This window comes from Sciurus carolinensis, chromosome 11 (assembly GCF_902686445.1).
Source record: "Sciurus carolinensis chromosome 11, mSciCar1.2, whole genome shotgun sequence".
NCBI lineage: Eukaryota > Metazoa > Chordata > Mammalia > Rodentia > Sciuridae > Sciurus > Sciurus carolinensis.
Window position 1 is genome coordinate 40354293 of NC_062223.1, and position 7423 is coordinate 40361715.

The 7423-nt window shown below is 34.1% G+C and overlaps 1 pseudogene; it reads left to right on the plus strand.

Moving 5' to 3' along the window:
• The first annotated feature begins 872 nt into the window (after nucleotides 1–872).
• LOC124959456 (protein FAM3C-like) lies at nucleotides 873–1422 on the plus strand (annotated as a pseudogene).
• The last annotated feature ends 6001 nt before the right edge of the window (nucleotides 1423–7423 follow it).

Genomic DNA, 7423 nt, shown 5'->3' on the forward strand with positions numbered 1-7423 from the left:
ATTGTGTTCTCTTAAATATCATTCCTAAATATCATTTAGGGTAAGAGTTGAAGAGCTCCTTGAAGAAATGGCTCATATTGTCTGAGACAGGATACATTCAGGATTAGCCTGAGATGACTGGTCACATCAGATGCTTGTAAAGATAAGAAGAGTCAAAACAAGGGGACACAGCAAAGTTGAAGAAGTTGAAACACACATGACAACCTGAATATCGATAATCATAATTGTAAATATCATCATAGGTAAATCAAATATGTTAAACACTGAGGTGAATAAAGTCTAATCCTAATTGTTATTCACATCACTCTTCTTACTGACAGTAGTTTGATATTTCTGTATGTATGTCCTCAATTTTGTAATCTTACATATTGCATTTGTTTTTTACATTATTTTATAGGTAACCATTGTGTCCTATCCACCTTGCCTCTAAACTGAATATCTGAGATCTCAGTACTCTTATGAGGCTCTGAGAAAATAGAAGTAAGTCATACTTTAGCATTTTTCTGTTTTTCTTTCTCTTGCAAAATAAATATTCCACTGTGACTAGTTCGAAAGATCTGATGTAACAGATTATTAATAAGAATAAATGTTCACAAGTCTATTTGACTTTCACTATCTATAGTCTGGCAAAGGCTTCCTCCTGGCTACATGCAGGCGTGAGGGGAAGCTTGAGGAGTCCAGGAGGAAGTTAGACCAGACTGGAATTAGAGGCTGAGGTGCAGGCAGAAGCCAATGTGACTCCCATCCACCTCCATGAGACTGAGTTCTGGGAGGCCCAAAGGTAGGTGTGTGGCTGCTGAAAATGGGCACTCCCAGAAAAATTAATAAAGGAGCATATTTAATGAAAAGTTTCATAGACTGAAAAACTAAACATGAGGGTAGCAGGTGCTGCCAAGTTGGTAGTAGCCAGGGTAGTGTCTTCACTGACATTTTATGTTATTTCTCAAGTACTTGAAGTAAAAATGAATACGAGTTTAGGATATCTCTTCGCATGGTCAGCGTTGGACACAACTGAACGTTTTTGATGGGTGGTGTGAACAATAATGTTGGAAGAGGGATCAGCACATTGCCTTTGCAAATGGGAAAACGGGAGAAGTGGAACACCAAGTATTTTGACATGTAGGGAGGAAATGTGGAGGCACCATTAATTGAGTTTCTGAAGGCCATACAAAATGGAACCATAATCTTAATGGGAACATATGATGATGGAGCAACCAAACTAAATGATGAGGCACGGCAGGTCACTGCTCCATTGGGTAGCACATCTATTACTAATCTTGGTTTTAGAGATGACTGGGTCTTTTGTGATGGGAAGGGCATTAAGACAAAAAGTCCTTTGAGCAGCACATAAAGAACGATAAGGATACTAATAAATATGAAAGATAGCCTGAAGTTGTAGAAATAGAAGGATGCACTCCATAGAAATAAGACTGAAGGAAATATGGAGAAAACTGAAGGATATGCACTTTCAATATTATCGGGGAGTCATAAAGAAGAAACCACATGTGAATATTTTAAGAGCATGCAACCATCTTGGTGTGGGCATGAGCATTATCTCTTTTGATATCAGGATTATTTATTGCTAACATAAATAGCAGTCTTTGTAAACAACCCTGATGGACAAAGCACTAAACCATTTTTAAGCACATTTCCTTAAAAGTAAATGTTTAGACTGCTTTGGTAATAACATACATCAGTTCTAAAAGCATACTCAGTGGATTAATGAACAGATTGTGAAAAGCATATATATATATATATATATATATATATATATATGTCATGGAATAATATGACTTTTAAAGAGATTTTGTTAATAAATGTATGTATAGATATATATCTGGCCTGGTGATGACATTATATTTTAAAGTCAAAAGAGACTTGATCATGAAATAATATGGTTTTTGTGGAGGAGATTTTGTTTATAAATATATGTATAGATGTATATCTAGCCTTGTGATGACATTATCTTTCAAAGTCAAAAGAGATTTGGCTACCTGTATGTGTAATGTCACCTTAATACTCCAATTCTCCTGATGTACCTCTTTTCTTAGACGTTATTTTCCCTTCCCAAGAAACCAAGAAATAAAATGTTGGATATGAAAACTTATATCAGATTTGTGCAAAGCACAACTAATTCTTTCATGCACAGAGCAAAAGTCAGTATATAAATGTAGATGGCATTCAGGACCACAGCTTCTGAATTTTGTATTAGTGATGTCAATAACTTGATCTTGTGTAAGCTACTTAGAGTGAAGCTGGAGGTGGGAACTCCACAGAGCTGGGAAGCCAGGCCAAGTCCCCTCCTGACTTAATTAGGACATTTAGGACTGTTAAAGCAGTATATATAGAGCAATACAGGTGTATGTTCTCCTTATTTGTTATTGGCATTGACCAAGTGGCTTGAAAAGAGGCACGCTTTTGGTATCATGATACTTTTGATTTATAAACTGGGAAATTAATTTTGTATTTACTTCATCTAACTTCAAAATGGCATTATTGTCTAACTCTATAATGGCATATTTAGAAAATTCCTAATTACTGAGTAGACTGATAACATTTTTAAAATAATTTTACTTGACCCAAAATGACTTTATTCCAATTCTACATAAAATATAGGAGATCTTTTTCCTTAAGAGGTTTACTAAATTACTTAGTTTTATTTTGCTTTATTTTTTAATTTGTTTTATTTTAATTTTTCTGGGGCATTAAATACCTATTATATAAGAAATATTTTAAACTGAATATAAACAAGTTTAATGATTAAATTGCCTTTCACAGTATAAGGCAGCACTTACATTTTTGAAACTAAATTTTAGATGACTTATGTAAAAATAACCTATAAGCAGTATTTGTTATTTTGGTGAAAGTTTCATGCTTTTCAGATATTTTGTAAATATTAATAATTGTTGGGGTACCTGGTTCTTCCCTCAAACTGAATGTAATTCATAAGCAAATGTACCTTATGTGTTTAAATGATTTTTATAAACTTTTTAGATTTTTGGCACTTGTGTATTCTATCACATTCAACATGAGTATTTTGACATTTAAAATACTTTCTTCAATTCTATAAATTAAAGAATAGCTATTTTACAGTTTGAGGGATTGTACAATAAATGTTCTAGTGTTTTTTTAATAACAAAAATAAACACATCTCATTTTTAAAAAGTTAGACATAGTATTAAAATTATAATAACCAAGAATTCAGTTCAGAAAATAAAACTGCATTTTCTGTGTTAAGATGCTGTGCCAGGTGTGTACTTAAGCATTCCTACCAATACTTGTATTTTTATCTACCTATTCTCCTGAAATACGTTAGGAAAATATGAACATAAGAAATTTTAGGAAAATAAAACTTTTTCCCAAATGAAGTTAAGGTATATTGACACACTGCTAGGAAAAAAAGCTTTTAAAGCTACTAAAATATAATCACATTCAACAAAGTCCTTCACAAAATGTAAAAGTAGACACTTCAAAGAGCATGCATTTCAGTATAAAAATTTATCAAGATTTCCAACTTTTTCCATCTACTATTTGTCACTCCGTTTGGATTCCCCCAAAACAAAATGAAACAATATATAAATAAACAAAAAAGAAATGAAATGGCACCAAAATTTAAATTAGAAAAATAGATTAGATTTACCCTTCTGTTAGGTACCAGTGAGTATCATCTTCTAGTTGATTCTTTTTCATTTTACTTACCTCCTAAAATCATTAGTCCTACGTTTGATTACATACACACACACACACACACACACACACACACACACACACTGGATTTTCTCTAGAAAATAGACTCCTTCTCCATATACTGCATGTGTTCTGTGAAGCCAATTTTATTGTCAGAATACAAATGTATGGTAGCATACGATCTAACAGAATTTTAGTCATATTTGATGCTGTAAAGATACATCCAGAAAAGGGACTATGCTCCATGTTGCCATAGTGATGCATTCAGAAAGCATGAGTATGTTGATAATTTAGGACTATCCAAACCAATTCTGGAAACTTTGTTGTTTACATAAGCTTGTCAATTCAAACTCCCCTCAGCTGCCTTCTCGGAGAGCAGGCCTTTGTGTATTTGACTATAAAAAATATTTCAGATTCACTAAAAGTCTAAAGTTTTTGCAAGCCAGACATTGAAAAGGAAAATAGAACCAATTCAGAGGAATGAGAGCTTGGATACTCGGAGATCACAGTTCAGCTTCCAAATCAGGCTGTGCTAGAGACCAGAAGCCCCAGCCCCATCATGGTCTCACTGAGATGGTATTGTTGTGTTGTTTCTGAGTTGTGCATGTAATGAAGGTATTGTGGATGGACTTTTGTCCCCCAAAACTTATATGCTAAAGTTCTGCCCACCCTTGTTTCATTGGAATAAGACCTCGTTTAGAGTTACAATCCTTACAGAATTATTCAAGTTCAAATAAGATTGCTAGGGTGGGCCCCAATATAATATGAGTGGGGTCCTTCTAAAGTAGAAGAAATGTGGGCATAAGCATACAAAGACAAAGACAGAAAAACTCATAGAGAGAAGATGGCCTTCTGTAAGCCAAGGAGTAAGGTCTAGAACAGTTCCCTCCAGTATGTTGATTTTGAACTTTCAGACTCCAGAAACATAAGACAATAAATTCTGCTACTTAGGCCACCAAATTTGCAGCACTTCCTGGTAGCAACCTAGCAAGCGAATGCAGGAGTAACCATCTCTCATCTGTAGGCATCACTCACTCTCAAATGACACTTGCCATAATATTTACATTGAAGAATAAAGACAAAGTGTTTAATGAAGTAATACATGCCTCCCTCAACAACACAAAGACATAATAATTCTGATAAAATAACAAACCTAACAGCATTCTCTTCTTCTGATACATTGTACCTTTGTCTATGCTCTCCAGAATGGGGGCCACTAAATTATTTTGTTGACTTAAACTGTTTTGAGACAATTTTCTATCAATGACCTAATGAAATGTGATTGGGAAATGCTATTTCAAAATGTGATACCTTTGAAATCATTTTCCCCCAACTGTCTAAATTTTCTTTGTTTATCATGCTATAAGACAAATTGCTTCATATCTCTGTATACAAACAGGAGATGCCTTATGAAAGTTGACAAAACAGCATTTCTTTTCTCATGGTAATTTGAAGAAAAATTCCAAGTATCAAAGGCATATACAACCTGAAAAGTGAAGTGCGTTGCCTCACGGTTGCCATCCTTAATTTTTAATAACTCAATTCTCTGAACTCCCTTAATAGTCAAACGTAGGAATTCTCTTGCCTAGAACCATTATGAAATGTTCACACTTAGTGTGTACACACCTGAGAATTTCAACCCTCCACTGCCTTTTTTCTCAATCCCTTGCTTAAATCCATTACAAAGCAAAATCGCTGCTGACTCGGGTGATAAATCACCATATTACAACCATCAGGGCATTTAATTTGCAGCTAAAATCAATTGGGACTTGCTGATGCCAAAAAGTAATATATTGTCAGTTTTAAAAAAAAAAAAAAGTGCTGGATATTACACTTCAGTGCAAGATGGACTGTCAGTCACCTTGATGACCAAGCAACAATTTATGTTTTGTTAAAGCCAAACAGACAAATTATAAGGAAAACGCACTTTGACTTTAACATCAACATGTGTAGGATTTGACTGGAGTAAAAAATGTCAAAAGATTTTGGAGAACAATGAACAGATATATGGTGGCATTGAAGCATTTTATAGAAGGTATATTTTAAGGGGACTGAATGGGTCAAATGGAGAAACTGAGGGTGTAATTCCTGGAATAAAAGTCCCAAAATAATAGCTCTTACTAAATATTGTCAGAGTATGGATTATTACCTGATCTGTCTATTGACAGATGTTAGTGGTATGTCTAAACCCACAAAGGAGGATGCTTTGAATTTTTCCAAATGCTGTGTTTTAGTACGTGATAAGCTGCATCAACTCCTGGCATCCTCAGAGTCTACAGTAACTGAAAGAATGTAGCAACCTAGAGAGGTAGTTGTCCAAAGGATAAGGAAAGTTTCTAGATCTTAGTTTCTACCAGGATTTATAACTTATTTTTTTTTTTCTATCATAAGTTAGACTAGAAATAGAGCAAAGAAATGACATAATAAGAACAGGGATTTATATCAGTCATGATGAGAAAGGTATCAGACCTTTCAATGTTAGTTCTGTGACTGACTTTGCACAAGATAAATGACAGTTTTACATTTCATTCTCTCTACCTGGTAAAAGAGCAACAATTTTATTTTTTCCTTCAACTTCATCCTTACGTATTTTCTACCTTGTGTCCTTTAACCTATATCTCTAGAAAGGAAGATATTATTAAAACCACATTTATTATTGAGATAACAGAGGTGTAGAGTTAAAGAATTTGCCTAAGGTTACATAGCTATTAAGAAGAAAGCTACTCTTGAACCTAGGTGTACTCTACTTTTAAATTCTGTTCCTAACTTCTGTTAGGGAGGTTAAGGAGAGTGCACCAAGGAGGGTGAAACTTATGATTGCCAACAGACAACAGTAAACAAATGACTCCCCTGTCAATATCATGGAACTGCTGCTAATAAGATGCATTTCCAACTTAAGGTGACCATGTTCATAGAGTTAGATTGTTTTGCAGCTCAACATGTTTGGAATCATATTTGTTACGGACATCGCTTTGGAGAAGTTACTTAAATCATTTGAACTCATTGATTGATTCTGAAGATATTTATTAAGTGACTATTCACCCACACGCACCCTTACACACATATACAAAATATTATGGCTATCATGACACAGGCCTCCATGAAGCTAATACTCTGGTGGGGTGGAGGAGCAGGAGAGATAAACAAATTACAGTTATAATTTCTAATTTGTTAAGTATAACAAAATTATCATTAGTATTAAATATTATGTAAATGGTCAAAGAGTGAGTAGGAGAGGAATGAGGTTATTTTTAATAGTGTGATCAAGAAAAGCATTACAAAAGCTGTGTTTTCTGTTTGAGAAAAAGCCATCCAGGTGATAATCTTAAAGAAACAGTTTGTATTGAAGGAACAAGAAAGAACACAAAAGTCTTAAAATAGGAATACTTAGAAATTTGAGAAAGATTACAAAAGTCAATGTTACCACAATAGAATGAAGGTCAGATTAAGTCAATAAAGATATTTGAAAACCCAATCAAGTCACAGTATGAATTTTTGGATCTCCTCTGTGTACTATGAGGAAGCTTCAGAATGATTTAATATGATGATGTGATCTAATGTATTTACTTCAGCATTTCTTTGATAGCTGTCTGAAGAATAGACTAAACTCGGGGAAGTATAAAAGCAAGGAAAGAAAAATGAATATGTCAAATGCTCTTATTACAGAAGAGTGCTTTTTGTAAAATAGTAACTATGTGATATAATGCATGTGGTAATTGGTGAGATGCAGCTGTTT